At 38.3% G+C, this 26,388-nt stretch overlaps 1 long non-coding RNA gene across 2 annotated transcripts in view; it reads right to left on the minus strand.

Annotated features, from left to right (window-relative positions):
* LOC118354507 (uncharacterized) overlaps positions 1–15,954 on the minus strand; it is a 49,391-nt gene extending 33,437 nt beyond the window's left edge. The window contains exons 1-3 of one of the 2 annotated variants that reach the window (XR_004815110.2): positions 15,652–15,954; positions 15,355–15,476; positions 13,719–13,922 (exon numbers count right to left, since the gene is read on the minus strand). This is a non-coding gene — a long non-coding RNA (uncharacterized LOC118354507). Of the gene's footprint in view, positions 1–13,718; positions 13,923–15,354; positions 15,477–15,651 lie in introns of those variants that run through there. The other variant, XR_004815109.1, reaches the window with a different exon arrangement.
* Between the last annotated feature and the right edge of the window lie 10,434 nt (positions 15,955–26,388).

The raw sequence follows: 26,388 nt of genomic DNA on the forward strand, positions 1-26,388 counted from the left end.
CAGTTTACATTGTTGAATGTAGTTTTTCTGATAGTACTCAATTAACACACTTGGTACACCTTGGCTACACTATTCTCTTCACCATAGTTTGCTAGTTTTCCCCCCTTTTCCTACATTTTAGGTTAATTTATATCTCCAGGAAAATCTTAGCTCAATATGAGGTCTTTGAAATAAAGAGGTAATCAACTTTTAATATAATAGTCATTACTACTAGTAATAACATTTTGTAATATTTTAAATCTTGTTTACTAAAACAATTTGGTGGTAACTATAATTATTTATTCATGTCCTGATTTGTGTTCTCTCAAGTTTGCCCTTCATAAATATCTCTTCCTTCCTAATATTTTGAAATGGATAATTCTAACTCTTATATGATATAGGAGTTCCCCATTTTGAAAATGGGGAAATGTGTGAATAGTAAGGTAATTGAGTAAAGAAGGGAGGTAGAAAAAGCTCATACTGTCTTGGTTTGAATTTTCCAGCCCAGAAGAAGACTCTGAGATAAAGATGGAAATTCAAGTAGTTTACTTGGGAGATGATCCTAGAAAACACTAATTAGGAAGTGGAGAAGGGACACAAAAGAGGCAAGGAAGCCAACAAAGAGTGAATCATCAAGCTATTTCCTCTGGGCAGCTAGGGCTCAACCTAGGGTCTCCTCCCAACTGTGGAGGAGTGTGAAACATTCTCTAGAGTTTATCCCATCTCAGGGGTACAACTGGGGTATTTACTGCTCAGCTTGGTTGTAGCTGCTTCTGAAGGTATTAATTCTCTGGTGCTTCCCAGGTGCTCTGCACAGCTTTCCCTTGCTAGGCAACCAGAAACACCCTCAGCATTGGAGTCAGCAACCAGAAGCCATAAAGAAGAATACAGAAGGATATGAGAGGACCTGACAGTGTCTGCTACTCTTAGGAAAACCTATCTCATTAACAATCAAATACATGTAGATTAAAACAATGAAATATTATTTTTGGTGTATTTTGACATAATTTTCACATATTAAGGTAGATTTTTTTTTTTCCAGAAGGGAGAACGTTGGAAAATATATACTACTGGTGAGGCTAAAAGTACAATCTTTCTCGAAGGGCCATTTGGGATATAAATCAAAAGCCTTAAAAATATGCTTCTCTTTGATCCAGAAACTCTGCTTCTAAGAATGTATTCTGAGAGGATAATTAAATCAGTATGTGGTGTTCATTGAACCATTGGTTATAAAAGTGAAATAATCAGAAAAATCCAAATGTCCGATAATAAGTAATTAATTAAGGAAACGATCCATCCAATCCATTCATCCAGTGGAATATAATGGAGTCATTTGAACGGATAAAACAGAAATGGTTAACCTGGAAATATTTTCACAATATACTGACAAATGTTCAAATCAATGTTCTTGCACGTAAAAAATTCTGGAAAGATGACAACCAAAATGCAGCTATTGCTGATTGGTAGGAATACAGATTCAAAAAATTGAATGTATTTTTATAATTTTCCAGTTACTTATAATAGTATTATAATATCTAATAACAAAGTTAAAGTTACTTTTTAAAAAAGAACATATAGTTTATGAGATTATTACATAAAGGCCACTTAGCATGCAAAAATGACACTTTAAAATTGCCAGTTGTGGGCAGCCCCGGTGGCGCAGCGGTTCAGTGACGCCTGCAGCCTGGGGTGTGATCCTGAAGACCCATGTCGGGCTTCCTGTATGGAGCCTGCTTCTCCCTCTGCCTGTGTCTCTGCCTCTCTCTCTGTGTGTCTCTATGACTAAATAAACAAAATCTTTTAAAAAAAAAAATGCCAGTTGTATAAAACCAATGTAGAGTGGTAATTTGCTGTGAAAGCTACTTCTATGACCTAAAAAGCATAAGATATGCACGAATCTAATCTTTGAGAAATTTTTTATAAAATTAAAATCACTTGATTTTTTTCCTAGAAGAACATCACATAGCACTATCTCTTCTCTTTATACAAAAATATCGGTCATAGGAATTTTGACTTGAGTAGAGTTATAGCTCAAGTAATTTTGCAACTTGGAGGAAAAACTTATTACAGCAAAACCCAAAATTACAAGTAGATCATGTTTAAAAGTTTATGTATATCCTGTGGCTAGAAATGTGGAATAGCAATCAAGAATGTGTTTTCTCAAAAAAAAAAAAAAAAAAAGAGTGTGTTTTCTCATAAGACGAAAAAGCTGTAGAAATAATGATGAACAAAAGGTTATGACTCTTTGTGGCCTAAAATCATCATTACATACATTATCTGATTTATTTTTCTCATCAAAACTTCTTTGAGGTTAGTACAATATTATTATCCCGTATCACAGAATGAAGCCCCTGAAGCCTGAGAAGCTTTAACTAATTTTTTTCTACCTCAGTTAAAAAAGCATCCATTTTAGGATACAGAGGTTTTCTGGTTCTTAAGTTGATTCTTTTTCTTCCATGCTACACAAGATTCAGTGACAAGGTCTGGCTCTTATCCCAGACTCTATTAGCTGGGTGATGGATGAACTCACATTCCCTCATTGGTAAAATAAGGAGAGTCATATGTATAGATCAGAGCACTTGTTTCCAAACTGTAGTGTACATGACAATCACTTGGAGGAATTGCTTTTTGCTTTAATTGAGGTATAACTGACATATAACATTGTGCACACTTAAACTGTACAGCTTGTTGATTTGGTAATTCTAGTGCTTGTTAAAGCACAAACTCTGAGTCCTCATCCCAAAGTTTATGAATCAGTAGGTTTGGGGTGGGGTTTGAGAATGTGCATTTCTAACAAGTTCTCTGGTGATGCTGCTGCTGGTGGTCCAGAGACCCCTCTTTGAGAACCACTGGCTTAGGATCTTTTAACTATTTCTCCTACTAAGAATTGGTTTTATCTGTCCATGGCATTATAACCACAATGTAGATTATAAATTGTGTGTGTGTGTGTGTGTGTGTGTGTGTCACACACACAGATATATACATATGTGTATGATACAGTTTTTTAATGTTTTCGTGGGGTCCAGAGCCAATAGCCAAGAAAGAATTCTTGAGATTTCTTTGGTGCAAAATGGTGGTTTTATTAAAGCAGAGGGACAGGACATGAGGGCAGAAAGAGCAGCTGCCTGGGATGGTGAGGAGCACTGATGTCATTCTCTGGGGTTGGGGGAAGAAAAGATAAGGGAAGTTCCAAAAGGATTTTTGTGTGTTAAAGAAGACTCAAGATCCTGAAAGAATGTTATGATCTTCCTATCTCAAGTACTTGTCAATGGGCTGCAGGTTGTAAGGAGATTTAATTTTAATCTGTTTCTTTCTGCCTTTGTTTCCCACATCATATATGTATACATACTTAATATATATTTGACCTATTTTGAGCTATACAGATATAGGTTTGTTTTTTATGTTTTTTAACTGACTCAGATTTTCCCCAAATTATTTATTTATTTAATTATTTAATATTTTATTTATTTATTCATGAGAGACACACACACACACACAGAGGCAGAGACTCAGGCAGAGGGAGAAGCAGGCTCCAGGCAGGGAGCCTGACAGACTCCATCCTGGGCCTCCAGGATTAGGCCCTGGGCTGAAGGCGGCGCTAAACTGCTGAGCCACCTGGGCTGCCGCTCCCCAAACTATTTAAGTCTTGTGTTAGAATTATGAATAATACCTCTACTATGAAAATTATTTGAGGGCACCTGGGTGGCTCAGTCGGCTAAGCGTCTGCCTTCAGCTTGGGTCACAATCTTAGGATCCTGGGATCAGCCTGCTTGGGGCTCCTTGCCCAGCATGGAATCTGCTTCTTCCCCTTCCTCAACCCCTCCCCGCTGCTTGTGCATGCTCTCTCAAAAATAAATAAATAATAAAATCTTTAAAAAAATTATTTGAGGTAATTATTTTGAGTAAGAGTATTATAGTATTGTCAAATAAACATAAGCTAAAGATCAACTTTGATTGTCTTCAGAAATTAAGAAAAAGGGGATCCCTGGGTGGCTCAGCGGTTTGGGCCTGCCTTTGGCCCAGGGCGCGATCCTGGAGTCCCAGGATCGAGTCCTGCGTCAGGCTCCTGGCATGGAGCCTGCTTCTCCCTCCTCCTGTGTCTCTGCCTCTCTTTCTCTCTATGTCTATCATAAATAAATAAATCTTTAAAAAAAATTAAGAAAAGAACGAAGTGCCCACTCCAAGTTGCATGTTTCGTCCTCTCAGGAATGCTGTTTACCAGATTTTCTATATCATTCGGAATGAGAGGTGAACTATTATTGTTATGGAAACAGAAAACAAATAAAGCAGAAGAAACTGAAATATGGGCTACTTATTTGTTCCTCTCTTTTCTATCAACGGCTCTTGGAACTTCAAGTGATTGCACAATCTTGCCATGCTAGAAGCCATCTCAGTATTTGGGTCACAGACCACAGACTCTCTAAGAGAGAGGTTGACCTAGCAAGGGCCATAGAAGAGAACAAAGATTTCTGAAGCACCTTCCATGTGCCTGGCACTGTGCTAAGTGGTGGGGGACAGACTGTTGACTAAGATTCAGGCTTCAAGAAACTGAAAGTTCAGACAAGTGATCAGAAAATTATACTACTTCTGTGGTAAGCGGGATGAGACCTTCTGCCTATGAATTCCATGGTTCAAAGTAGAACTTCCTTTTGTTTGTCCTAAGTGCATGGGCTCAAGTTTCAAGAGAGAGAGACTCTCTTATCCTGGCAAGTTAAGGACAGGGTCATTTTTTTTTTTAATCCATATAAGTCATTAACTTTTGTATCTTTTTAGTGTTTACCTTTTTCAGACCAAGAGTATGGAAGCTTTTTATATTTTTAAGTATGAAAATAAACAACAGCTGCTGTTGATAATCCCATAGTGTGCTACATGGGTTTTCACCAGCTAGATATAAATCTGAAAATTGATGTTGTTTGCTTTTGGAGGCTGTTACCCTCGGTGATAGAAGACGAAACTGGCTGTTGAGGTTCAGTGGTTAGCCCCAGGCTAAATACCTGCAGGCCCAGCCCCACGAGATTTCAGATTTAGATCAAGGACCAGAAACTTGTGGTGCTTAGCCTTTTGCTCTGAAAGAGAATCAAGAGAGACCATGCTGACCCTTAAGGAGATCTGTAAACTTTCCTGCCTATGGATCCACTTCTTCACTAATATGCCTTCCTTATTTCTAATCATGGAGACCAGATAGCTATTTGAGCTTAACGTTGCTTCATTTTTACAATGACATGTGTTCTTTGTTTAGCTTCATTTTCTTTCACAGGGCTTTGGTTTGAAATAGCTCAGGAAGGGGATTTCATGTCTTGTAGCTATCTAATTTAGAATCGCCTTTCATTTCTCACAGTAATTTTAGCATAATATGTTAATCAAAGTTGTCTTATTTGTTTCCTCTTCTTATTTCTCTGTTTTCACATGACTTTGTTCTTTTTTGTCTATCTCTTGCACAAAGAGCCAAATAAAAACCCCACAAAAAAACATATAATTTGGACCAATTAAAATAACAAAAATGTTAGGACAATATGGTATTTATTTCTGAGCTTTCTGTACTAAAAATAATAATGCCTCAGATTTATGTTGCAACTCAAGGCACTGTTGCAGACATTTATCTTCCTATTATTCTCAGGAGGAAGAAATATTTATTACAATCCCAATTTCAGACATAGAGAATAAGTGGTTTGTCTGGAGTTTCAAAGTTAGTGAGTGGCAGAGAGTCTCCAGGTTTCTTGATTCTCATCCTAGTATTCTTTACTGTAGACTTTGTCGTTGTTAGTGTAAGAATATGCTTTTATGACATAATAATAGGCATTTAAAAAAACATTAGTTATGGATTATGTTTTATTTTGGCAGAAGCTCTATATAGGTTTTAACAGTTTCAAATGGACTCTGGCTTTATCTTTAAGTCAGTTTACAAAATTGCAAATGGCATGAAATTCTATGTAGTATTGGGGTATGGCGTGACGATTTGCCAACCTTGGTAGATGTGCCAGATACCTCTGGGGTTTTGTCCTTCACACTTCTTTATAGATTCTTGAAATATTCACATGGAGTAAGCCAAAGCTTGGTTGTAGCTTCCCAGCGGGTTGATTACTATCTTTTCAAAACAAGGGATTATGTGGAAAGTTTGAACATGGCTTATCATAGAGCATTCGCATTACATTGGAAGCATGAAACAAGGTGGTCCCAAACTTTCCTACTCATCATCCTGTCCTATCACAGGGCCTGTGCATTTCTATCTTCACTCCTTTGGGATAAGAGATCTATTGCTACCATTGAAAATAAATGCTATTCTGGTAAGGATTATCGATAGATAATAGTTAAGATTTTTGTGTTAATTTGTCACCTTAAATTTCATCTTCTGCATGGGCTTTGAGGTTGAGGAGTCTGGATAGGAAGAGGATCTACAGTTGAGAGGTCAGAAGCCTAGTGAACTCACTGGGCATCTGGGAGGTTAGAAGGCCAAAGGAAAGCTAGATGTGGAATAAGCTATAAATCATTCCCTGTTGGTCCATCCTACATTATTCACAGAAGGTCAAACAATTTGTGAAATGGGACATGTGCCCAATAGAAGCTACCATAAAGAGTTAAATCAGAATTTTTTTTAACCTAACAGAAGCTGATAAATTGTAACTGATTTTATTTTGAAGTAGATATAATCTATTAGTCTGTGTCATCATGGTGTGCAAGGACATTAAATAGTTAATTATGAAATATGAGATAGTATAATACATGAAAAACAATGCTTTGACCAGAATGGATATTTTAAAATAAACCTTGGTAAAATAGAGGCCCCTCCTGTCAAACCCCCAATGCAACTTCTGCTCCATCTAAAGAATATATCAATTCAATTCATTTTAATTCAAATATTTGGGGGTGTCCACTTTGTGCTGGAGCACCAGGGCTTCAGACACAGGAAGCCACAGCTGCTGCTCGAACTCAGAGGCAAATCCCAGTGTCTCAGAAAGCAGATTATAACTGGAAAGATCATGGGCAACCTTTGCCAGAGAGAGATGCAAAGTGCAAGAGGAACATTCCTTTTGTTTTCTTTCATTTGTAAAGAAAAAATTATCAATTTTTCCTACTTTTGCAGTATACATTGAAAGGGAAAAAAAAAGAAAAATGTATGTTTGACTAATCAACATGAAAAAAGATGCTCAACATTATTATTATTATTATTCATCAGAAAAATGTAAATTTAAATAACAAGATCTCACTACTCAAATGATAAGATGGCTAAAATTAAAAAGACTAAGGGAGGGCAGCCCCGGTGGTGCAGCGGTTTAGTGCCACCTGCAGCCTGGGGTGTGATCCTGGAGACCCGGGATCGAGTCCCGAGTCGGGCTCCCTGCATGGAGCCTGCTTCTCTCTCTGCCTGTGTCTCTGCCTCTCTCTGTCTCTCTTTCTGTGTCTCTATGAATAAGTAAATAAATAAATAAAAATCTTAAAAAAAAAAAGACTAAGGGACACTGGGGGCAGAGGCACTCAGTCAGTTAAGGGTTCATCTCTGATCTCAGCTCAGGTCTTGATCTCTCAGTCATTGATCTCTCAGTCATGGGTTCAAGCTCTGCACTGGGCTCCACACTTGGCATGAGCCTACTTTAAAAAAATAATAAAAAATTAAAAAAAATTAAAAGACTGATAATGCCAAGTATTTGTAAGGATGTGGAACAATTGGAGCATTCACCCATAATGACCCCAAAAATTCCACTCCAAGGCTTACATGTGAATTTTCCTACCAGCTTTATTCATGACAGTCCAAGCTGTAAACCCAAATGTTGATCAACAGGTAAATGTATGAAATATTTTGGTATATCTTCATTCAAAAGAATACTATTCAGTGATAGAAATTAACTATTGATGCAAGCCAGAAATGGATGGATCTCAAAAACTAACCAAGTTAGACACAAAAGAGTACATACTATATGATTCCATTTCTCTGAAGAAACAAGTGCAGTCAAAATTAATATATAATGGTTAAAAGTGTATCAATGGTTCCTCGAGATTGGCTGTGAGGGGCTTGGGGGAATTGACTGCAAAAGAGCACAAGGTAGTTTCTTGAGATGATGGAAATTGTATATCTTGGACTGGAGTGAGGGTATATGGTTATATACACTTGTCAAAAATCATCAGCCTATACACAGAAAATGGTATACATTTTATAAAAAGTATACTTCAATCAAGTTGATTTAAAAAGAAAAATACTCATATCTTTATTATGATTTAGCACTAAAATTATTTTTCACAAGATGATTCTTTTACAGAGGATCCAAATTAGTCTCAACATGGTACCCAAGCAGTGAGATAGGGAACACTTTTATTTTAGTGAAAAGTAGGGTGCTGATATTGGGGAAGCTGTTCTAGAAACTGCTATGAGGTGATTCTTTTTCAGTCAAGCATGGGTTAAGTATTATTTCTCTAGATTCAGGCTGTCAGGATTTGAACCTAGCTCACCATCTGCTAGCTAAGTCACCTTGGGACCGTTACTTAATTTCTTGAAGCATCAATTCTCTTATGTATAAGATGGGAAGAACAATGGTCTCCACGTTTTAATGTATGCAGAGATTGAATAAGACAGGTTATATAAAGAGTCTAGGATACGGGAAATGCTTCATAACTATTATTTATTATTTCTGGTTTCATTCTTTCTGGTACACTCTTTACATGAAGATCTGGAGAGGGGAGAACACAGTCTGTGGAGATACAAATCTGTTTTCTCCCTGGGTTTTGTTTTTCCTTCGTAATGTACTTAAGGCTCTCATGAAAGGAATATTGCTCATTCCCAGGAAAAGGATGGAGACTACGGACAGTGGGTTGAAACTAAGATATTGAACTCACAGAAAGCATGAGGCTGAGTTTCACAGCATTCTGTTTGTCTGATGGTTTTGAGCAACAGATGAATTAAATGGCAGGCGGCTGCTCTTCAGCCATGTACCCTGCTCCACCACAGCAAGTAATTCTGGACCACATTAGGCACAGGTGATAATAAAGCCCCACCAAATATTACTTCATGCCCACACTTAAAATCACAAATCAAGGATCTGTGAATCATCTTGCATTCTGATTTCAGGTTCTGGCATTCTATTTAACCTCAAACTACCTAATCCATTATATCCATTATATAATCCATTAATATAATCAATAAAGAATGGGGTGTATTTGAAGATAGTGTTATGGCTGTTAAGTTTAAAAATGTGTCTGAGGAATGCAATCTTCTCCTGCTTGTCTTATCTGCTTTTTGTTCAGGCATTTACAAATTCTGTTCAGATTCTTGGAGTAAAAGTGAGTAAGTGTATTTTTAAATTTTTCTGTGGAAAAAAATAATAAATGAAAACATTCTGGAAGATTCATTTATTCAGAATACTTTCCCAGTAGCTCAGTGTGTGTGTGTATGTGTGTGTGTGTTTGTGTGTTAGACATTTTTATGGAGTTATTTGGCAGAATTTTAAAACTCTGGGGTATGAAAACTATCTGATTATTTTCTTTGCTTTGAAAAATCTGACTGAGTCCTCAATTCTTGAAATCTTAAGATGAGTGCATAATTACCTTATAAGCCATTGTGCACATTAGTTTGCAAAGGAGAAAAGCCAGGGAATCAACTTTGCTTAAATGGAATGAACTTTCACAATTAAATCCTTTTTGGGGTGTGTGCTTCCTGAATCCCCAAGATGGCTATGTTCCCAAGGCAATGTGGAAAAGCAGAGGGGGTGTTGCAACACATCACCCATGAGAATGCAAATGTAGTCTGAATATAAAATTAAAGACATCTGTAGGAACAATGAAAATGTGTGACTTAACATCTAGTGTCCCAAACCAAGTGAAACACCCAGGTCTTGGCAAACTATATGTCATTAGTTAAGTGATAATGTGAAGAAGGCCTGAGCTAGTCCAGATTACCCCATGAGAAACTGATTAAGATTGTCCCATTTTATCCTTTATTTAAGAATAGATTTTTCTTTTTTTTAAATATTTTTTTTAATTTTTTTATTTATGATAGTCACACAGAGAGAGAGAGAGAGAGAGGCAGAGACACAGGCAGAGGGAGAAGCAGGCTCCATGCACCGGGAGCTGGACGTGGGATTCAATCCTGGGTCTCCAGGATCGCGCCCTGGGTCAAAGGCAGGCGCTAAACCGCTGCGCCACCCAGGGGTCCCAAGAATAGATTTTTCACATAAAAATATCCTATTGGTTGACTATTTCAAGCAATATTTGAATCATTTGAATGTTATCAGGAGGAAAAACACTAAACATAATAACTAAATGTTTGGGAAAACAGTTTAGTTTACTGTGAAAAAACACTAGACTGAGGTCTCTGGATACTTAGCAAAATAACTTTGACCTGCTATCAGAAAATTTTACTGAATATTAGTTCTGCTGCTAATGTTCATGAACAAATCACAGTAACTCCTTGCATTGTTTGTTCTTCTTGAAAGTAAGGGGGAGAGGGTTTGACCATCAGTCGTAAGCTCTGTAATTCTGTCCTGTCCAAACATAGATGGAATTTTCAAGATATCTATGTACAGAGAGGTACCTTTAAACTTCATGACTTTAGTGTAGTATCTCAAAGTTTTCACTAATTAATAATGTGATACTTAACATGTATGAAAATATAAGGAATTAAATGGTAGTCACATCATTATATAAACTGCTGGGTAAAGATGGTGGCTTCAGGACACACATATCACTTCAGTTCCTCATGAACTCCCACTTAAGCTACACATAGACTCATTTTTAGTTGAGGGCATAAACTTACAATGACAAGGAGAGTATGACTGTCTCCATAAACTTAACAGTGAGAGCCTACCTGCAAATCACACATAATAGACACTTCCTAGTTGGTCTCTTCTTTTTATGACCAGGCTTAGTTTGTATTTTGTTTCACAGCCAAGGGGAATCCATAGCAACAGCATTTGGGAAGCGTAAAAATAGATGCATGAGTGGGAATTGACAGTAAACCTGAGAAAGCCAAATCCTAAACTGATATTGGGAAAAGATGAGAACCAATTAAGTTTATACCAAACAATCCTGAAAAATCTCAACATTAATGGCACCAGTGTTGGGGGAGGGGCGGCAGGGGCCGGCAGGGGTGGGAGGGGAGGGTTGAGAGAGGGGAAGCAGAGGATTAGCTAAAGACTGGTAAGAAGCATTCAGATCCTAAGGCCCTCCCATTGCCAACCCAGCAGAGAACATGAGACAAGAAAAGAACAAGGGCTAGAGCTTCCAAAATCTGAATTAAAAAAAGTAGCAGTAGGAGAGGAAATGGAGAGGAGAGAATCGTCAAAGTAGTTCTAGAATGCTTTTCAGAATCAAAAGGCATGGATTTTCCAAAATGAAAGAGCCTAGTGAATTCTCAGCACAGGATTGAACAAGATTCATATATTAAGGAACAACAACATTGGAAGCTAAAAGACCATCAAAAAATTCCTTCAAAATTCTGAAGGAAATGATTTCTAAACTAGAATTTTATATCCAGCCAAACTATTAATGAAGTGTCAAGGCAAGACATTTTCTTTTTTCTTTTCTTTTTTTTTTTAAGGCAAGACATTTTCACACTCAAAACATTTCTCTCCCAAAAATAATTTATTAGAAAGTTGTGGGGTGTTATGTTCCACCAAGATACATGAATAAATGAAGAAAGAGGAAGACATAGGATACAAAAAACAGGATGTACAACTCAGGGAAGAGATCAAGGGACTCCCCAGGATGATCGTTAAGGAAGTTCCCCAGGTGACAACTGTACAGCATGCTTAAAGTTCACATTGGAGCAGTGTGATTCAGAGTCATATATGACATTATCTTTTTGACCTAAAAATGGCTAGGTGAGCCTGCTTATCTGTAATTGGCTTTCTTGGGTCATGTGCAGATAAATTTTCATTTCTTCTCTTCCTGCATGTCAGGTGAGGACACTTGTTCCCCCTGTATATATGTTCTATTTGGACCTGTTCCTGACAGCTAAAGGTTAACCAAGGTGAGATCAGAAGCAGCCAATACAGACCATATTTCTGCCTGATGTCCAGTACCTGGCCCATATGATGCCCTGCCAATGTCCCAATTATGTGAGTCCAGTGTTCCCTTTTCTAAAAAAGATTTTCTTTTATTTATTTATTCATAGAGACACACAGAGAGAGGCAGAGAAATAGGCAGAGGGAGAAGCAGGCCCCATGCAGGGAGCCCAATTCAGGACCCAATCCTGGGACCAGGATCATTCCCTGAGCTGAAGTCAGATGCCCAACCACTGAGCCAGCCAGGCGTCTCTAGTCCAGTGTTTCTTAGAACTTACTCATGGCCTAGCCTGCTGTCTCCCCAAAGGACTTTGGTAAACTATCAATAAAAATAAAGCCAGACCAAGATCCAGAATCACCCTGTAAATATCCTTCTGTAAATTCCTCTTTTCCATTTAATGTTATTTTAATGAAACTTACCCATGTTGATGCATTTGGCTCTAATTCATTTCTTTTCACAGCTTGCATTCTATTGCTTGACTATACTATAATTTATTAATCTGTTCTTTTGTTGTTTGGACTTTTAAGTTGTTTACTATTTTGTTATTACAAACAATGCTTGTATGAATATTTTTGTACATGTCTTCCAGTTAATATGTAAAAGAGTTTTCTTTGGTATGTGCTTAGAGAGGAATTGCTGGATTATGGCATTTGTGTGTAACTTAATAGATATTTCCAAAACATCCTAGATAATGTTTCATCAAGTTTTACTCCCACCAGCAATGTATAAAAGTTTCTAGTGCTCTACGTTGTCACCAATACTTTACTTGGTCTTAGCAGACTTATTGAAGTTTGCTAATTAAGTGTGTATAAAATGTTTTCTCATTATGGTTTCCATTTTCATGTGACCAGTGAGGTTAAACATCTTTTTTTTTTTAATTTTTTTTTTTATTATTATTTTTTAAACATCTTTTTGAGTTCATTGGCCATTTAGGATTCCTATTCTTTGGCTTGTCTATTCACCTCTTTTGCACATTTTTCTATTTAAATATTCATCCTTTCCCCTGGATTTGAGGAAATTATTTATATATTCTGGGTAATCCTTTGTTGATTATAGGTATTCTAAATATGTTTACCCAGAGTGTGGTCTACCTCTTCACTATTATTATGGTATCTTGTTTTGGGTAAACTTAAAAAAATTAAAGTATAAGAGATATATAGAGTACACAAATCTTAAAGATATAGCTCAATAAATTTTCACAAATAAATATACCATATAAATATGCATATAAATATATTATGTATCTGGATGCATTGTTAGAATGTGGTTAAATTAACGAATATTTTCCTTTATGGTTTGTATTTTGTGATTTGTTTAAGAAATCTTTCCCTATCACAATGTCATAAATACATTCTCTTATTTTTCTTCTAAACATTTTAGTTTTATTTTTTTTTCATGGACCTGAAATATGTGTGTATATGTGTGTGTGTATACTTCAAAGTAGAGATCTAGGTTTGTTTGTTTGTTTCCATATAGATAATCATTTGTTCAAGCACTATTGATTGACTAGTCATTGCTACTCTCTAATCTACAAATCCACCATTTTTGTGCATCGAGATTCCATACATGTGAGAACCTAATTTTGAGGTACCCCACTGTGTCCACAGGTCTCTGTCTTGCTTTGCACCAATACTCATTATCTTAATTACTCTATCATAAGATTTAATACTGAGGAGAGCAAAAATTGCTCCATGTTTCTTTTTTTAAATTTTTTTTAAATTTTTATTTATTTATAATAGTCACACAGAGAGAGAGAGAGGCAGAGACACAGGCAGAGGGAGACGCAGGCTCCATGCACCGGGATCCCGATGTGGGATTTGATCTCGGGTCTCCAGGATCGCACTCTGGGCCAAAGGCAGGCACTAAACTGCTGCGCCACCCAGAGTTCCCATCCATGTTTCGTACCATATGCTCCCAGCTGGGGACTGAAGTATGAAAGCACAGAAGGGATCCTGCAAACCCAGGGTGGTGAGAAGAAACAAGGCTTGAGCGCACAAGGGTCTGGCCTCAGTTTCGTCTTATCTGCATATTTGATTTTGGGCAGGTCACACTTCTGTCTGGGTCTCAGCTTTTTCATTAAAAACATGTAAATTCGACTGACTCCATGAGGTTCCTTCTCACTCAAAAAGTCCTGACTCCATCAGATCTGTTTTTCCAGCTCTCCAAGAACCAATCCCCTGTGCCCAAATGAAAAGCAATGCTGTGGAATTTATCACTAGAAAAGGATGACTTTAACCTCCAATTTTTTGTTCTCATTTTCAAAGATTAAACTAGACTTTTTTCCCTTTTAATATCTTCTCAGATCTTGTCAACTATCTAAGCTCAGAAGAGCACAGCCACCATTGATTTCTCATAAATGTCTCATCTATTTCATTTTGTCTAAAACAACTTGGTTTACAAGTTTAGTTGGTCTCATTGGGACTGTAAAAATACCTCTTCCTCTTTCAGAATGGATTATTTTGAGTAATGATATAAACGAAAATCAGCATGTAGTTTTATCTTGGTTATTTTGAACTAGAACCACCAGAAGAAATGTTCCTGCCCTTATAAAGCAAATAAGTTCTATAGTGACATGCTGTAATGAGTGTTCTTTATTTTAAGATTTATATTCATTCATTCACATTTACAAAATAAATACTTGTTGGAGGGTAGATGTAATTATTCTTGCTACTGACGACAAAATTTTTAAAATATTCACTATGGACTTTCTTTAAAATATTATTTACCGGAAAATAATATTGGAAGTATGGCGAGACAGGTATCAAATCAGGATTATCTGCATTGGAAGGCATCTTACGGAGCCAGACAAATGTGCATGTTTTATTTATTTATTTATTTATTTTTTAATTTTTATTTATTTATGATAGTCACAGAGAGAGAGAGAGAGAGAGGCAGAGACACAGGCAGAGGGAGAAGCAGGCTCCATGCACCGGGAGCCCGATGTGGGATTCGATCCTGGGTCTCCAGGATCGCGCCCTGGGCCAAAGGCAGGCGCCAAACCGCTGCGCCACCCAGGGATCCCCAAATGTGCATGTTTTAAGTTATGAAAGGTAAGTTCAGGCAAAAGAAGAATGACTTGCCCAAAGATTCAACTTAGGGGATCTCTTCTGCTCTAGAAAACTCTTCTAGAGGAATTGATGTTTACGTGCTTTTCTCAAATTGTTTAATTACAATGTTATTCATACATTCAAGGGCAAATCCAGGTTTTGTGGCATCAAAGTAACTTAATTGGAGGAGGGGACTTTTTTTAAAGGACACAAAATTATAAATATAAAATTCAATATAAAAGGGAATATTTATTTAGAATAGAAAACCGATCAAACAAATTGCTGAAGATTTAGAGACTCTAGTACCTTTCTTCAGAGATATTTTTAGGTGACTTACCAGAAACACATACAGTAATGTTTCTAAGCGCAGTCTGCCTTCCCTTCCCCATGGAGGAGAGTCCACAACCCCTAGCAGCAACCAGCTTTTGTGGCTTCATCAGCTTCGTGGTAAATCTGCAACTACACACATTACGCACACTATTTCACTGATGGTAAGACACAGCGTAATACAGACAATACAGGCATGTATATCTCATTTTTATGTCATAATAAAAGAAAAAAAGCAGATTTGTTATAAAGTGTAGTGGAACACATGGGCTTTAACTAAAAAAATAATGATAAGGAAAAATGATACCTTTTATTCATTGTCTGTTACAGTCCAGACTCTCCCTTGTTTTTAGATGAGGAAACAGAAGCTCATAGAAGTAGAGCAAGCTGTCCAAGGAGCTAGAGCTATTTGTATTCTATCACTCCAGCCTCCCACCAATGATTCCAAAATGACTCTGTTCAAGTGCTCTGTAGAGGGCCTACTGCAGGAGATGCAAAATGATAAATGAGGCCATTCCCTGGCAGTGGAGCTCAGAAGCACAGAATATTTCCCCCAAAGATACCAGACTCACATCCCTTTGGAAGCTTTCTTAACAAAAATAACAAACCACACAGCTGGTCGGAGGTAGAGTTTGGGTTATTTCCCAACATTTTAGTTTTAAATACATTACATAATGCAGCCTGCTGCAGACCAGCAATGCCAATGCATCTCCTCATGGCTTGTGATTTTATCCTTTCGTCACTTAGTGGAATATAGTCATATATTCAGAACTGACAATTTCAAGGATATACCATATTGAATTTATCTGAACAAGCCATTTCAGTACCCACTTTCAATACGTGTGTGATGAAAAGTACTTAATTTTAAGACGTTGTATCTTATATACCTGGTGTATAGGTTTAGTGTGCCCAGCGTGCAGTATGAGAGTTGGGAGAACTAGTCTCGCTCCTGTCCTTGCTACTAACTACTTTTCTGCAGCTTGATGATTTCTTTCCTTTGGGTGCAAAATTGTTTAACCTCTTTCAATGTACCTCTTTCAATTGCATTCCTTGGTAATGAAATAAAAGTGTTAGAACTCTGAAATAGTCTATGATAAAAATTTTTTTTCAGAAGACTGATCTATGAAAATGATGCCAGCCTTATTCATAATGGGAGGGTTGTGGAGGTTACCTAGGGAACCATATGTGGCGAATGGAGATAAGTAATTTGGATAGCATGATTACCAAGGGATATCACTCAACTATTACAAGCACTTAACTAGATGTACATATGGCAGTGTGACTAGATACTAAAAAATATAGTAAAAAAAATATATAGGAACGATCACTTTTACAGAATAATACCAGTTACATAAATTATAAACATGTATTTTTAATACAAAATGACAGTATGTGTTTTGCAAAGGTAAGTGGATATTCAAATACATATGTTAAATACATCAGGTGTCACTGTTAGGGCTGATATCGGGCATGGTGATGAAGAAGGAAGGGGTACGATGGTAGAAAGAAGAGCCTTGCACGGACCAGAGACTCTAGGGTGCTATGGAACAAAAGGCCTGGTTAACTCAATCGTGTGCACACACACAATTCAGTAATAGTCATTTGCTCAAGAAAGACTAGGGACTTATAAGACTCAACACCAAAAATATTGACTCAGAACAGTATGAAATGTAAATTTCAACCAACAAACATAGGCAGCATAAATCTTCTCATATAAATTCAAAATTACTGATAAAATTAGGAAAGGTAAACTTAAAGAAACAGTCAGAACTTATATATTAGACTCATGTCCTCAATTCACATATGTGAATACGGGTCAAATTTGGGTCTTAAAAAATTTAGAAGAAATCCACATGTGATAATAATGAAAGGTTACATATTCTCAGCATTGGACACTCACCAACTTCATTGTTTCTATCATGTTTGCTTTTTTCAGCCAGATTATTTTTGGCTCTACTTTCTCTGGCTTGCTTCTATGGGCAGTCCTGGGCTTCCTCTTCCTTTGGTTGCTGTCTTGGCATGAATATTATTGATATTTCTTTTAAAGAAGTAAATAGTTCTTGCTTTGGCCACACACAGTATAAATTCTCTCCCTTTCCCCTTGTCCCCCATCTCTGTCACACACACACACATATGCACACACATCACACCACACAACTACTCTTAAGACATTTAATAGAGCCAACTCTACAATTAGTGGCTTAAGAGTGATATTTAATACCAGGGTGAAAGGGGTGGTATAAATATGATAATATGGAGGAAAAATGTTCCAGAGAATTCCAAGAAACTATTTGTTCCACAGGGAAAGAGATAACCAGGGACCAAAATTTATTACTTTATTATATACGCCATTCCCATAGCCCAAATCTAAGTATTTAAATTATATTACCGGGGCACCTGGGTGGCTCAGTGGTTGATTGTCTGCCTTTGGCTCAGGTCATGATCCCAGGATCCTAGGATCGGGTCCCACAGTGAGCCTGCTTCTTCCTCTGCCTATGACTCTGTCTCTCTTTGTCTCTTGTGAATAAATAAATCAAATCTTCCAAAAATAAATCATATTAGTATACATGATAGGTTTAGTATTTTACCTAAGGAAAAACTTTTGATGATCATGAATTCCCTTACGAGGTAGAGCTTGCACCCACAACTTTTTCTGTGACCACAACTCTTATTCTCTTATTAAGTGAATGTTGCTAATTTGTGATGGCCTGGGAAATGAAGACAGCAACTTACTAGAATTTTGTCTAAAATTAAGTTGAGGGACGCCCAGGTGGCTCAGCGGTTTAGCACCACCTTCAGCCCAGGGCGTGATCCTGGAGACCCTGCATCGAGTCCCATGTCAGGCTCCCTGCATGGAGCCTGCAGTCTCCCTCTGCCTGTGTCTCTGCCTCTCTCTCTCTCAATCTCTCTCTCTCTCTGTGTCTCTCATGAATAGATAAATAAAATCTTTTTAAAAATTAAATAAATAAAATAAAATCAAGTTGAATAGTTTAAAGAACTTTCTTATGAATCATGCATATGCTCTTTAGTTCTTGTATGAGGAGACTTCAACCTAATTTGCTCAGAGATGGTCCTCTTTCCTCCTCTTCCAAACACCAATTATGCTCTTAAAAAAAAAAAGATTTTATTTATTTATTCATGAGAAACACACAGAGAGAAAGGCAGAGACATAGGTATAGAGAGAGAAGTAGGCTCCCTGCGGGGACCCTGATGTGGGACTTGATCCCAGGACCCTGGAATCACGACCTGAGCATAAGGCAGATGCTCAATCACTGAGCCACCCAGGTGTCCCACCACTTATGTTCTGGATACTTGAGTTCAGCTGCTAACTGTTCTATACTTAGCAGGGCTTATCATGCTACCTTTTGTTTGGTAAAATATATTCTGCATTGAGTATCACAGTTCTTTACATTTTCCTCCCCATTTATACAAATGCTTCTATAGCCCAGCAATCATTCTGGGATAGCAAAGAATGTGTTGGGCTCTGGGAAGAAGAATGATTATCATGGAAGGTGATGGTTACACAAGTCTCTCCTGTGCTCAACTTTTTATTGCTTAACTGCAGAGAACTGCCATAACTCTCTGTGAGCTTCTGGACTAACAGGGTTTTCTTAAAAGCTTTTTTTTTTTTTTTAACCTAACCTGTGTCTTCCCAACATGAACATAGGTGCATAATTCCACTTACGTTGTATGAAACAAGGCAAAGCTGTTGAGAACTCTTTTAAGTCATCACTAGGTTGACTCTCCACTTCCTTCCACTCTCCACCTTAAAATGCCCAACAGCCAAAAGACAAACAAATCATTCTTTTGGAATTATTCTTCTTGGCTTTGTAGTTAATGGAAAGAATGAATTTAAGAGCAATCTTGAAGGCTGCCAAGAAGACCTTAATTTAAGTCATGGTCATAAAATTTTTGAGTTAGAAGGATCCATAAAGGCTACTTAGCTCACTTTCTGGATTTTTCAGATGAGGAAACTGAGACCAGGAAAAGTTGAATGACCTGACAAAAATTACAATGTCAGAACTTGACGTTTTAAATGCTGGTAAAGCAGTAATTTTTTTGGCCATGATATCTACTGTGGGCTCTGAGATTTATTGTAAATTGTATCAGCTGGGTTTACCTCAGTTGCAAATGATTAAAAAAGACAAAAAACAAAAAACAAAAAACAAGACATCCAGAAACCTAGTCTAACTAATTTAAAGAAAAGAGGAAAAATTATTGGCTCATGTAATAAAGAGTCTAGGGGGAAGTTTGGCTTCCAACATCCTCCAATCCAGTAGCTCAAATAATGTCAACAGAACCCATTTCCTCTATCTGCTTCACTCTGTTATTCTCTGATGTATTCCTCTTCCATATGTGAAAGATGGTGGCAACAGCTCCCAACTCAATATCCTCTCAGATTCTATCCTCTCAAGTTCGGTAGGAAAGAGCCAGGAGCTCCTGAAGTAGACTCATATCATCATATTGGCTCTAATGGGGACTATGTGGCATTTCCATAGAAACCACAGAGACCAGGAGAAACATGATACATTGATTGGCTTAGGCTTGTGTCACATACAGTGAGAATCAGTACACAAATTATCTGAAAAAGTTAATAGATACATGTTACTTGTTATTTTCTAACAATTATATAGCCCCTCTCTGCCAGCTTGTTCTAAGAACTTTACAAATATTAACCCATTTAACCATCTTAACAACCCAGTGAGATAGGTACTGTTACTACCTCTATTTCAGAAATGAAAAAACCAAGTCACAGAGGGGTTAAGTAATATGCCCAAGATTATACAATCTGTAACCTACAGAGTAGCCCCAATTCCATCTGAGGCAATCTTGCTTTTGAATATCTGCTTTCCCATTGTGTGCACTTTATCTAATACAGCTATCTTCTTTTTTAAAATATTAATTAATTAATTAATTAATTAATTAGAGAGAGAGAAAGTGAGTGTGAGCATGAGGGAGGGGCAGAGGGAGAGGAGAGACAGAATCCTAAGCAGGCTCCACACTCAGCTCAGGGTAGACCCCTACTTGGGCCTCGATCTCATGAGCCTGTGATCACAACCTGAGCCAAAACCAAAAGTTGGACACTCAACCAGCAGAGTCACCCAGGTGCCCCTCTGGAACCACCATCTTCTTAACCACAACAGTTCACTAGGCTGAGACTATTATTTTTCTTCCTTCTTGTCATGGGGAGACTGATGGACAAGAAGAGTGAGTATAAAGAAGGTGGCCTGCTAGGGTCTGAGACAAGGGATAGATCCAGCTCAGGATAGGAAACAGTTCTGGGCTTCCTTTTCAAACAGTCTTTTGGGCTCTTGTAGAATGAGTTCACATGCATACTACATTTGCTAATTCTGGGAACTGAAATGATCTGCCAATAAGCTTCTTGGAGATGGATGACTTTTTAAATGTCAAATGCAACATTGAGCCGTTAAATTGTGCTGTTTAAAATGTCAGGAAAAACCATTATTTTTGCAGACAGAGCTTCAGTGTGGTCTGATTTCAAGTCTGTGGAATGAGTCCTGTCTTTGAGAAGAATCCTTCTTTTCTTATTTTGAAATGCTGCTATTGTTTTATCTAGAGAAGAGTAGTCTGAGAGGCATTTCTGGCCACTGAGCCCAATCTAGCACCGGCAGATGGCTGAACTCTGACAAGGTGTTTCCACCCCTCACTAGCCTAGTCCTCTCAGAAACTGGGCCAACAGCTTGCCACCGTCCTGCCCTCTTCCCACCTTCTTCCTGTAGGAACTCCCTCTCCCAATATGGAACTCTGGGTAATATTTCCTCTAGAATACTTTCCAGTTATGTCGTTTTCAACCATTTTTCTGCAGACCATAGTGGGGATTAGTAGAGTAAAATTTACTCCTCCAAAGAGTAGTATAGTTGAATGCCTTAGAGTACATTCAGCTATACCAGGGCAAGTACCATATGTTGACCAGTCCCAGTGGAGAGCTAGAGCTTTGAAGCTTTGGGTCTCTTTCTCCATACCTGTCATTTTCATCCAGGTATTGTCACATGATTAGGAGCCAGAATTAAATCCCCAGAAAGTAATCTCAAGTTTGAGTGATATGTGTGGAAGTGGGTGAGAGAGAGGTCAACTAACTCCCCTTGTTGCAGCGGGGCTGGGAGAGGCAGGGATGAAGCTGCCTCTATAATCTGTGGCCCTGTGGTCTGATGAAGCACTGTTTTGGTACAGTCAGCTCCTCCTCCTCTGGCTTTCTCCTTCATCATGACCCAGCTTGATCATCTCAAATTGTTAGGTTGTAGGAGATAACTCCCAATCCGTCTCCGTATCTGAAATTATATGGTAAGGCCTACCACATAATTTACGAGAAACACAATTAATTTGGCCTGTGGTGGGGGGGTGGGAGGGGAGAACCTCTGTCTTGACAGTGTGGGAGACTGCCATCTTGTGTCTACCAAGACTCAGTATGAATATATTATTTTACATGTTCTATATCATGACATTTATAAAGCCCTTTAAAGAGGGTGAACAATGTGGCATGAGCCCCAAAGCACTGCGTTGATGCGGAAAGGCCCAGTTTTTAGCCTTAACTCTAGAACTATCCAGCTTGCTCATACTTAACAAAGAGAAATTTTTCTGATCCTTTTTTTCTCGTGCGAAATGAGGAAATAAACTAGATACATTTTTAAGATGTGTTTCCTACTTGAAGAGTCATAGCTGTATCTCTGAAGTCAGAATAAAGAAAATATTAACAATTGTTTTCTATCTGCACAGCCTTGGAAATGTAAATGAATATTTGTCCCTGTGTAACAAACAGATAAGAGAACTGAGACACAGAGACATTTATAGCTCATCTACCATCAAACCCTGAGTCCTTCAGAGAGCTTCTGTTCCCTTGTGTGATACTTTGTCTGTGAGTCACTGACCTACATCACACAGGCCATGCTGGCTCTTCCACTCTGGGAGTAACATGGTAAAGTCCGTGGGTACGAACAGCTTGGTTCCCAGATCCCTCAGCTGGGAGATGATATTTAGAATGATGGCTTAAAAACAATTCTGACCAAGCAAAGCATTAGTCAGCTTGGGAAAAACTTTATGGCTTGGGAGGAACTTCTCGGGGAGGGAGAGGTAACAGTACATTCTATTCATCCCAGGAGGACCATTTGCCATAAGTCAGTCAGGGAGGAATTTGTTTCCACACAGAGAGAAGGGAAGAAGTGAGGAAAAGCGAATCTGACCGGAAGTCAGAAGACTTCATTTGCTCCTGGTCTAACTCTGCCAAACACTTACCACGGGACAAAGCACACACCCTTTCTGACCTTAACTTTTTCGGTCTGTAGAATGAGAGGGTAAGACTAAATGGTCTCTAAACTTCTCTAAGCTCTGACGTCCACCTCTGTGTTAGAGCCATGATTTGGAGGCTTCTTAATTTTCAAAACAAATCCTAAAGGAACCAGAAGGATCTCTCCCCTTTTGTCTTCTGCCCTGGCTTTGTGTTCTTTTTAGCTTATGAACACCTTCCTATGAGTTCCCTCAGCACAGCCTGATTTGTACTATTGAAGGTGATTCCCCTCTCTTCTGTGCTGGGTTCTTGGCAAACAGGTTCCAAGTCATTCATTTCCGGGTCCCTCTAGCACTCTGCCTTTTGCTTGCTAGAATTGCATATCCAGGAACTTGCAAGTCTGCAATTGCTCCGTCTTTCAAGTGTTACAATTTCTTAGATTTTGAATGCTAAGTATTTAATAATTTCTTGTGCAACTTTTGTGGCATGCTAGTGAAACGTGGATATAGAACTCTTTTATTTTGGTGTACAGTCGTTGGTTGAGAATTAATTTTTTCTCATTAAGGGGGGAGCAACTTACCTGTGCATATGATTGCATGTACATATGATTTTCTATATACATTTTCTCCTGGGCCAGTACATATTTTATTGGCTTAAATAACTGAACGGGTTTTATATTTGTTTTTACTTTTTGTGTTATACTTCTGGGGACAACTATCTTCTAGTCCTTCCTACTCTTTGCTTATTATTATTATTATTTTTTAATTTATGATAGTCACACACACACACACAGAGAGAGAGAGAGAGAGAGGCAGAGACACAGGCAGAGGGAGAAGCAGGCTCCATGCACCGGGAGCCCGACGTGGGATTCGATCCCGGGTCTCCAGGATCGCGCCCTGGGCCAAAGGCAGGCGCTAAACCGCTGTGCCACCCAGGGATCCCTACTCTTTGCTTATTATGAAGGCCTTAGATGAACTTTACAGCTGGAAAGTTCCTTTAAGTTCATCTCTGATGCAACCCCTTATTTTACAGTTCAGAAAACTGAGGCCCAGAGGGGTTAATGTATCTCTGCTGGTCACAGCCAAGGGAGATTTAGAACTGATGCATCTTGCTTCACAGCCCAGTGATTGTTTCCCTGCTACAGCACAGTAATATTCATAGACATATAACACAACACACATGTATGTTTATAAAATACAAACAAACAAATATTTATGTTTTGCTTACATTCTGTTCCAGAAAGAGAAATTCAGGTATAAATTTCCCTGTTGGATGTCTCGGAAATGTGCATCTTCATGAATATTATTCATGGTTGAAGAAAATATTGCTGGGTAAGTAGAAGATAGTATCCTGTTTCTTTAGAAGCCCAGGTCGCGCTGTGCCAAGGGGATAGAGTACAAGTGCTGGTTAATAATTTATAGTGTGCATTCATCTCCATTCCTCTTTGACTAAAATATTAATCCTCCATTGATCATCATTATTTGCTTTTTGCCTTGGCAATATACAATGTGCAGAGAGTTTGATGAAAGGGTGATTTCCTAGACTCATCATGGCCCCCCTGTGCTCTGCCAGTAATTTACTGACTTTATTTACTTGTGGTAATGAGCACACCATGTAGAGAATGCCAGCTGCTGGGATTGTCTTGGGTGCCTTTTTTCTAGGGCAGGACAATGTAAAAACACAGCTGTTTTTCTAATTTAGTATTTACAGCATGTGCCTGCATTTTTATTACATTTTTAATGGAACAATGCAGGTGAATATAGAATATAAAAAATCTGAGCCTGGTTTCTATTAATAAAGTGAATTTGTTTAAAAGTATCTCGAGAAGTGTGTGGGGGGATTTTGTGCATGTATTCTAAAAAACAAAGCCAGGCTTTGGAAGGCAGGACATAGAAGATTCGGTTTAGTGACTTAGAGATTGTGTAATTGTTTAACTGGTATCATTTTTAAATATGTGGAACATTTTATATATGTGCATATTTTGCATGTGCGTATAATTTATATGATTGTTCATAAATTGCAGTCTAAGAGAAAGAAATTTAGTACGTAAACCATCCTTTACTATGTGTTACATATACATTTCTATATTAAAGGAGAGAAACTTTATATTTTGATTTGTAAGAAGGAAGTCAACTTGCAAATCATTCTTTGTTTACTACGAAATGCAGTTTTGAATTTTAATTTGTCTGGAAATATCTGTTTTTCGAAGTGCAGGCATTTTGACTCACTCATGAAGCCATGAGGGTGACTTAATTAAGGAGGAACTAGCATTTTTCCTGCTTCCTCATTTGGCCACTTGTCCATTCTCTTTCTGGCCCCTGTCCCATGATGGGCATTGAGTGCCTTGCTGTTCAGACCACAAGATCCCACAAGGTAGCTCCCTTCACCCCTTCTCTTTCTGATTTTCATCTCTGCCTTCCTCTTTTTTTTAAAAAAGTAGAAACATTTCTGCTTTTATCTCCTCTCACTACCTCTTTAAATCTTCTTTATTTAAATAAACCTGAGTATTGCAAGAGCTCTTGGCACACCCAAGTTTGTGGGCAGAGCTGCATGCCTATTACAATACTCGTAGTTTCTCATAGGTAATGAGCCAGATATGGTGACCGTGGGGCACTTGGTTCCTTATTACACACTTTCCAGACAATGGATTCATGTTACAATTGCTCCCACTCAGCTACAGGCCCAGTTTTTCTTGAAGCTCAGGGAGATAGATCTTCTCTTTGAATAGTCATTTATGTGATTCCTACATATTGGGAGATAAGGGATGGGGGTAGGAAAGACGGTAATTGTGCTCTACTCTTGAATATTGTAACTGTACTACTTGGCAAGTCACCATTTTAATGTATCAAATATATTTTTTTCATGTATATTTAATATATATTTTAATATATCTGAGAATATATATATATACATATACATCTATATAAATATCAGGAAAATCAGAAAACACTTTAAGTATTTACAAGAGAAGAAATTCAACATAGGAACTGTTGACACAGGTGATGAAGAAGCTGGGAAAAGCAGGTTTATCAACAGAGAGAAAAGTGAAGGAGGCAGAGTTGCATGCAAGCAAGGCCACAGGAGCCAGGGTCGCCTGGCTTTGGCTGAAAATATGACAGCCCCTTCCACAGGAGCTAAAGCCAGAGGGGAGACCATTCAGTCATCTGAAAAGCTATCCGAGGTGGAGGAAGTTGCAGCCTCGTGTTTCTCCCTACTTCCCATCAACTTCACAATCTCATGCCAGTGCCTCTTGTTGGCCCATCAAAGAGGGCAGCCAGTGACACTGGAAAAATAAACTGTGGAGATCAGTTCCCCTTTGCCAGCAATACAGGTCAGAGCAGGATGGTGGAGGAGGGACCCTGGGGGAAGAAAGAGAAGAATGGATCATATAGTGAATAGGCTCAGAGCACCCACATGAAGGTCACCACCCGACCCTAACTGAACCCTCCTGACTCCCATTACTGGCAAAATCTTCATGGCAGCTTATGAATCCAAGTGGGGAGGGTCTACAGAATCTGAAGGTTACTCAGAGCCTGCCTGTGACTCTTGGAGGACCAGATTGAGCTTCTCTTTGGGACTTTCTATTTTTCTTTCTCCTCCCTCCCACTCTCACCACTACTTCCTTGCTTAAACTTTCCCTGTGGTTACTAGTCAGAATTATGTAGGTTTTCTGGGGAAAAACCTCAGCTCTTCTTCAGCTGGCGTACAGCCTTTGTTTAGGGTTAGAATAATTAAGTCAAGGATGATGTCTGCAGAAGAGTTGCTCAAGTTTCAGAGGTGGAATGGGACCTTCTCCACACA

Source organism: Canis lupus, chromosome 4 (assembly GCF_003254725.2).
Source record: "Canis lupus dingo isolate Sandy chromosome 4, ASM325472v2, whole genome shotgun sequence".
In the NCBI taxonomy this organism is placed as follows: domain Eukaryota; kingdom Metazoa; phylum Chordata; class Mammalia; order Carnivora; family Canidae; genus Canis; species Canis lupus.